The sequence below is a fragment of the Acinonyx jubatus genome, chromosome D2, assembly GCF_027475565.1.
Source record: "Acinonyx jubatus isolate Ajub_Pintada_27869175 chromosome D2, VMU_Ajub_asm_v1.0, whole genome shotgun sequence".
NCBI classification, from domain to species: domain Eukaryota; kingdom Metazoa; phylum Chordata; class Mammalia; order Carnivora; family Felidae; genus Acinonyx; species Acinonyx jubatus.
This window is the reverse complement of record NC_069393.1, coordinates 72,981,546-72,988,883: the sequence shown is the minus strand read 5'-3', so window position 1 is coordinate 72,988,883 and position 7,338 is coordinate 72,981,546. Positions and strand designations below refer to the sequence as shown.

Genomic DNA, 7,338 nt, shown 5'->3' with positions numbered 1-7,338 from the left:
CTGCCCGTGTCCAGGCAGAAAACCGTGAATGCAGGCTGGATCTGGCCGGGGGTAAATGGTGCCCCAGGCAGGTCTGCGGCGGGCTTTGGGCAGGCGGGCGAGCCACTCAGGCCCCGATTCCACATGCTGTGTAGACTCCAATTACCCGAGGACTTAAGAGATCAAACAGCCCAACTGTGCTTCACAATGAAAGAGGAGGTCTTGATTTTTACTTTGTGCTACACCCTCCAGCCAGACCGTGCAAAAACAATGCGTTGCATTGATGTCCTCCTGAGCCCCAAACCTTCCTGAAATTGTCTCCGTCTATCCCAGCAACATCTCCGTAAAGGGGACAGGGGAGGGAGCCAGATGTTTTAAAGACGGGCGCGATTCTCATCGGACTGCTGAGGGCATCATGGCAACCCCAGATGTCTTTCACCACATACTCCTACCTTGCCATGGACAGGGAATTTTCGAAGGCTTCTCTATTTTTATTTTCAGGTACACTTCGAGGTGTCGCGTTGGCATGTGAAGAAAATTGTGTGCAGCAGCCCTTGGCTGAGCTGTGGCACGAACACAGGAGACCTGATAGAAAACAGGGAAGTCAGCAAGGCACCAAAGGACAGAGACTAGAATTTTGCCAATTTTATTTTTCTGCTCCCTCCTAACACAGTTAGGATTTACAGTGAGCAACAGCACAGCCCCAAAGTAGTCTGATTTCCTTTTAAGTGAGGATGTCAGTGATTAGGTGAATATTCCAGAAAATGCAAATCACTTTGAACATTTAAGAATAAGGAAAGCAGAAAGGTTGGGGGGGAAAAAACTTTTTTGCAGACGTCTCAATAGGTAGGCAACAATAGAGACCTAAGCCCACAAATCTGTTTTCACATATCGGTATTTTTTCCTAATACTTCTAGCTTTCAGACAATGGATTTTTAATTAAGGATAGTGTACCAAAGCAATGAGCCATTTCAGGATTTTTTTTTTTGATTGGTGACTTCATGTGTGTAACAATCCGGTTTTTCAGGTTGCTCCTCGTTCACAGTCTTTTCTAAAAACAAATGATACGTACCTTAAATCATTCAATGTTTCCCTAAAAATAAATAGCCCCTTGACAAAGTGAAAATAAATGTTTGAGCTGTGGCTGAAGCTTTATCACAACGTAGAGATCAGGATGATAGTTCAAAAGGCAAATGCAAATACATTTTAGGCTGAGCCTTGTACACCGAAAGCATGTATTTATGGTGGAAATTGACCTTAACATGCAGGGGAAATGATCCTGTAGTATTTTCGATTTTGGAACTGATAGGCTAAATCATTTTGTATTTGATGGTCTTAAAAAGCCGTTCACATTGCTTTGAAAGCAGCGTTTTTCAAGCACTGTAAACTTGCTAAGGTAGAAATCTAGACAAGCAAAATTACTTGCTCTGGGAGATTCCTAAACACTTTGTCTTGATTTTACTCTCAAATATTGAATGCTCTGCCAGCCATTCCACTATACACATACACTGCTTATTTAGTTAATTTTTTTTTTTTGCACAATTTACGCCTAAATGACTTATTGTCTCACTCTGACTTGTCTTGGGGACATTTAACGTGGATATACTGGAAGAAGAACTCAAAGTGTTCACTGTACTTTAGACTAATTGACAATGCAAACTGCAAGCTGGAGACATTTATTTTCCACTACTGACTTGGATTTCTTACCTCTTTTACTGTAACAGACCTACCTTAGACCGTTGAATATCAGATTGTTGGTAACTGTGAAATGTGACATTGTAACCCAGTGCAAAACGTCGCGATGGTGCACATGTGTAAGAATTAAGACGTCTCATGAAGTAGCATCAAATGCTGGATAAAACTAGGCACCCGCCACAGAGTCTCCCCCTGCCCCGTGCAAATTCGGCAGTGGTAAGCAAGTCCTGTGGGTTGTAGAAGTCATGGCCAGATCATGGATTTCTGTACGCAGTGAAAGCTCCCGTGGGGAAAATGTAGCGGGGAATGTCATGCTACTCACCTTGCTTTTACACCACGTTTGTTGCAGGCAAAGTTTTCTCCAAATTGCTTTCCACTTTTGCTTGTCAGCATCCAGAAAGAAACAGTTTCCCCCACTAGTTACTTCTTAGTTATCCCCAAGGACACAGAGATCTTGGAAGATAATTTGGCATGCTTTCTTCAGTGTTTCCCCTTAGCTGAAAGCCTTAAAGATGGACAGATGTACATTGGTGGCCCGATAGGCGCTGACATTTAGAGCCGACGAGCTTGCTCCAAAAGCCTTTCCTATGGAATGAGCACAGTTTCACATATCGCCACTAGATGGCGACTGACAACCATTTGTATCAGCCACACTTGGCTTCCCATCTGTCAATAACTCGCCAACGTGTCCTAAAACAACTCCTCTAAGACAACTTCACTCCTGGATTCTTATTATCATTTCAACCTTTATGTAGAAATTTAAATGGTTCTGACTTCTGTTTTGGAAGTAGAAGAAATCCCCACCGGAAGAGACTATGTCGGAAAGCACACGGTTGTATTTGTCATACAGCAACGTTAATAAACATTGGCACTCACAGCTGAATTAAGACATAAATGTTAAATGTCGATGTGTATCCTACCCATTTATCTCCCAATGCTTCAACACACGTTTATTAAATGCCTGTTGGATGCAAAATGTTGCTTGCGCTTCTGAAATGTTGAAAGAACATTTTATTGCCAGAAATTAATACGAGTATCAGCAAAGAAAGACACCAATTCCATGTTGTACAGTTGGGCCATTGATATAATATGAAATTATAATAGGAATTATATTTAAAGGGAAATATATGCCGGAATTCCGGCAACTCCATTTCTTGATGGATTGATTCAACATCCTGATGATGTTGAATAAATCTGCATGTCAGGGACAGAAAAAAAAAACAAAAACAAAAACATACGAAGCGCTTTGTAAATTCACTTCCCCCTGCTAGCAAAACATAATCCCCCTTGCCTTAATAAATTGTAAACTCCTGTAAAGAAAATACATTAATAAAATATACAAGCTGTACAGTGGGGTCAGTTCTCTCTTGTGTCCTTTGTCACCAAGTATAGGAATGACATATCTCAAAGCATAATTTTTTTTTTTTTGGTCTGTTTGCTGACGGGCTTTAATAATAATACTGGCTTCATCACAAAGTGCTCAGGAGGATGTGAGAAGACTCCTTCAAAAGTTAGCTCCACACCTGTGGAGATACTAAAAGAATCTCTGAGAGTCTCTCCACTTTTAAGAAGCAATGATTTTTTAAAAATGGGCATTTGAGTCTTTTCAAACCATCTCAAAATAGGTGTGATGTTGCTTCTAAGCCAGCCTCTAACCAAAAGAAAAGAATGGTCTCATTTTAGAGTTACTGGCTGTTTGTTTGAACTGAGGAATTAGTTGCATTTCAAAATAAAGACATGCCTAATGAAATGATTAAAACGTACAGAGCATTAAATTATAAGCAGATGGGAGTTGGGGGGGGCAGTTTGCTAGAGAGCTGCGTCCAGGAAATCTGACAGCTTTGGGTTTTTCTCAACAATACAGAAGATGATTGTTTAAGCAACAGAAGATAAGAAAACAACCCCTGAAAGATAAATCTTTTTTTTTTTTTTTTTGATAGACAAGAGCCAGAAAGTAAAGTCCATGTATATCATAAGTGTTCAAAGAGACAGAGAGTCCTGTTGAAGGACGGTGGATATTCACGATGAGGCCTGGAAAGGCAACCAGGAAATTTGCAAGGGTATCAGAGTAGTGAGAGGTCCTAGGAGAACGAGGAGGATCAGACAGACCCAGGATAAGTCACGGTTCAGGGTTTGGATTCTTCATAAGAAAGTCAGACGTCTCCCCGGCTGTTGTCTGGTCCCAGTTATTCATGAAACGCCTTCTCTCTTCCCTCCTCCCTGAAATTTATCATTTTAAATGCTGCTCTGTATAGTTAAAAAATACTAGTTTGATGAGATGGAGTTTAGAATGGTGAAAAAGAAGTTCAGCAAATCGAAGCAGTTCATAGACTGTGCAAATCGTCTGTTAAGTGGCACTTTATGGTTCAGCCGAATCCACGAGAGTTTTATCTTGAATTTCTATCGGGCTGCATTCAGCAGTAGCTGGTTCCCTGGAAACGGGCATTAAAAAAAAAAAACCACACACACACACAAAAAAACCTGTGTTGTGTCTCTATCTTTCCTGGATATACAATGGCAGTTTCGACCCATTTGAGCTGCCTTCCCAGACAGTAGCACTGATTGTCTTCAACTGTGGGTTAATGGATGTAGGTCTAGAGATCAAGGAAATAAACCCTCTAAGATTTTGTCTAAATTTTAAAAGGCATCTCACCTTCCTAAGTTGTGTGTCTTCTTTGTCCTGGATGTCTGCAGGGGAGAAGACAGCACCGCCATGGTGACCGTGGCTTTCACCCAGGGCCACGGCCAGGTTCACAGTGGGGGCTCGGGTCGTTTTCAGAATTGAAATCACCTCTTGTTTTAATCACAGAAAAAAACACGCTGAAGAGGAGTGCGGTGCACGCACACACACACACACACACACACACACGCACAGACACTCTCTCCAGGGAGGAATCTGCTGTCCTCGTTCTATTTCGGGTGAGACCTTGTCCCCCATCCATGCAAGCTGCCTGTGTGTGTCTACAGCACTTTCCTGTCCGGCCTCATGGCAGAGAGCACGGCTCCGAAAACAGACGGATTCCAGGGGAATCCTGTTTCTCCAGCACCATCTGCCGACACCGAGCAGGGCTCGAGCCTAAACTCGGAGGTGCAAGCTATCGATTTCACCCTGCCTCCTGCCTTATTAAAACTCTCCACGCCACCTCTGCCGGGAGACAATGGCTATGTGTTCGGGAATCGAGGGAGTAGGTCTCCCTCCCAAATAAGTTGTTCCATTTACTGGGAAGGGTGGGGTTCAGTGGAACGCTTAGCTGCACTGACCACGTGGCCCCGGCAAGGGAGGAGTCGCATCCCTTCCCACATTCCCTCCCCAGCTCCCGACCACCCTAAGATCTTACTCTTTTGCCTTTGATTCTTAAAGGTCTGTTGTGGGTGTCCTACAGTAAGCCTCATCCAGTACTTGGAAAGTGATGTACAAAGTTAACATTTATATTTAAAAAATACAAGGGCATACCTACTGGAATTCTACCTAGAGAGATGCACTCTTTGGAACTTTGACACTGTTTCCATGCCTCTGTGAGAAAATGACATTCTTGAGGAGCTTCGCAGCTTTTGCCTTTATTAGCTACTGGCCAGTGGAGGGCGGGGGCCCAGGAGCTGGGACCGGGGTGGGGAACCAGTTGGCAGCTTGGTGAGGAAATGAGACGGTACCCAGTGGTGTTCCTGGTAGGGACAGACGTGACGTCGGTTGCCTTTCCATCTGTGGGTGCGTGGCCCTGCACGCCTCTTCCTGGTCCCTCCGAGGTCCTACAGGAGCAAAGGGATAAGATAGCACCTCTGAAGGAGGCCGAGTCCTGATTAGAGGCTCCGGCTCCATCTGTCAGGCACACCCGCGTGAAGACCTCGAATTATGTTCTCTAAACACTCTGTTGAGGGGTGCTCCCCACTGTCCTCCTCCTCCTCCTCCCCATCACCGTCTTCACGGTCACAGCAGCAGCAGAGGCTAACATAGGGAGAGCGTTCCACAGTCAAGGTGCCTTTCTGAGCACTTCATGCGCATCATGCCATGTAAGCCTTCCCGGTCACCCCGTGCAGTGAGGGCCGTGCCCACCCCAAGGCCTGGGCAGAACAGCGCTGGCCCATAATGAGAGCTCCGGGACGGAGAGTCGTGGCTACTCTTCTGTGCGATGTGCTTGCGCGGCAGCTGTCCTTTGAAAGCGGATGGACCTACCGGAAGCTGATTCATCAACACTAGTTCACCGAGCACCCGAGCGACGTCCCTGTGGAAAGTGCTAGGCTGCTTGCGCCGCAGGCCTCACTGTGCCCGGCGTGCTACATCGGGGTGACTCAGTCGGTAGGGGATTCCGAGATATGGGTGGGCTACCCCTTGTCCTGGAGACTCACCTTAGGGGGAGGGGGAGGGGGAGGAGACACAGAGTGACAGACAAGTAGAAGGAAGAGTAGCACGAGGGAAATGCCAAAGACCCCCCCACACTCTCAGCTCCGAGCGGTGGTTCTGGGCCAAGGAGCACCTCAGGAGGTGGTTAAAGATGCCGATACCGGGCCCCAGCCCCAGAGATGCTGATTTGCCGAGTCTGGAGTGGGCCAGGGAATTTGCATTTTTACCAAGTGTCCAGGTGCTGGGGGTCCACGGACCTCACACTGAGAAACAAAGGCCCTGAGGAGACAGGTCAGAGTGGACGAGGGTTGTGTTGGGGTGGGGGGCAGTCTTCCCAAAGGAAGGGGAGGTTTTGAATGGGCCCTGACCTTTATCACAACTAAGATCACTGATCTCAACTCCTCACCTTATAAAAATGGGACTGCGATCAGTTGAAATCAGTCTAGGAAATCAGTTGAAATGCGATCAGTTGAAATCACCCCTTCCCCACATTTTCTGGGAACAAAAAACCCAGCTCTTCAGGACCGGGTGCCTGGAAGGGGCAGCAGAGGTAAGGCGAAGTCATGCCTCCTGCCTCGGGAGCTGATGCTGGCGAAGATGGGACGAGGCTCAAATTAGCTCTGAGGTCCCCCGAGTGCACGTCGGGGCTCTGACCGGCCAGGAGGGGGCTGAGGGGGATGCCTCCCTCAGCCTGTCCTCCAGCTGCCTGGATGGAAACAGCTGAACTTCAAAAGAAGCCTGGGGTTTACCCAAGGGCAGCTCTGGATGCGTGGGTGGGTGGGGCACCCAGGGGAGCTGAGAGGAGGGCTGCAGGGAGGAAATGAGCAGCCTCGGGGTTGGGCCCTCTTTCCGAAGCAAGTGGGAACACTTGGCAGTGTCTTCCACATTTGTGTTTTGATCGATACTGAATCGTGAAATCGTCTTGAGAATCCCTTGACTAGCCACGCAGAGAAACTGTTTTCATGAGAATTCCACCTGAAACCCTTCCCTGCACTTACACTTTCAAGGCTTGCACGAAAACGTCCTGAGGGTCGAAGGCCAAGAATCTGAAGCATCCCTGTGCCCCCCACCCCCACCCCAGCAAATGCTTTTGTGAGCTGTTTTTTCAAAAAGATGCAGCAGCTTTAGAGGGGCGCCTGGGGGGCTCCGTCAGCTCAGCTGCCGACTCCTGATTTCAGCTCAGGTCACGACCTCATGGTTTGTGGGTTCGAACCCTGCATCGGGCTCTGCGCTGGCAGGGTGGAGTCTGCTTGAGATTCTCTCTCTCTCTTTCTCTCTCCTGCTCCTCCCCAACTTGCTCTCTATCTCTCAAAAATAAATCAATA

At 46.9% G+C, this 7,338-nt stretch overlaps 1 long non-coding RNA gene across 1 annotated transcript; it reads right to left on the bottom strand.

Annotated features, from left to right (window-relative positions):
* Positions 1 to 642: 642 nt before the first annotated feature.
* On the bottom strand, positions 643 to 4,858 carry LOC113600130 (uncharacterized). Its single transcript, XR_003421085.2, has 3 exons — positions 4,328 to 4,858; positions 1,997 to 2,259; positions 643 to 1,030 (listed from the first exon to the last, which is right to left on the bottom strand). It is a non-coding gene; the product is annotated as an uncharacterized LOC113600130 (long non-coding RNA).
* Between the last annotated feature and the right edge of the window lie 2,480 nt (positions 4,859 to 7,338).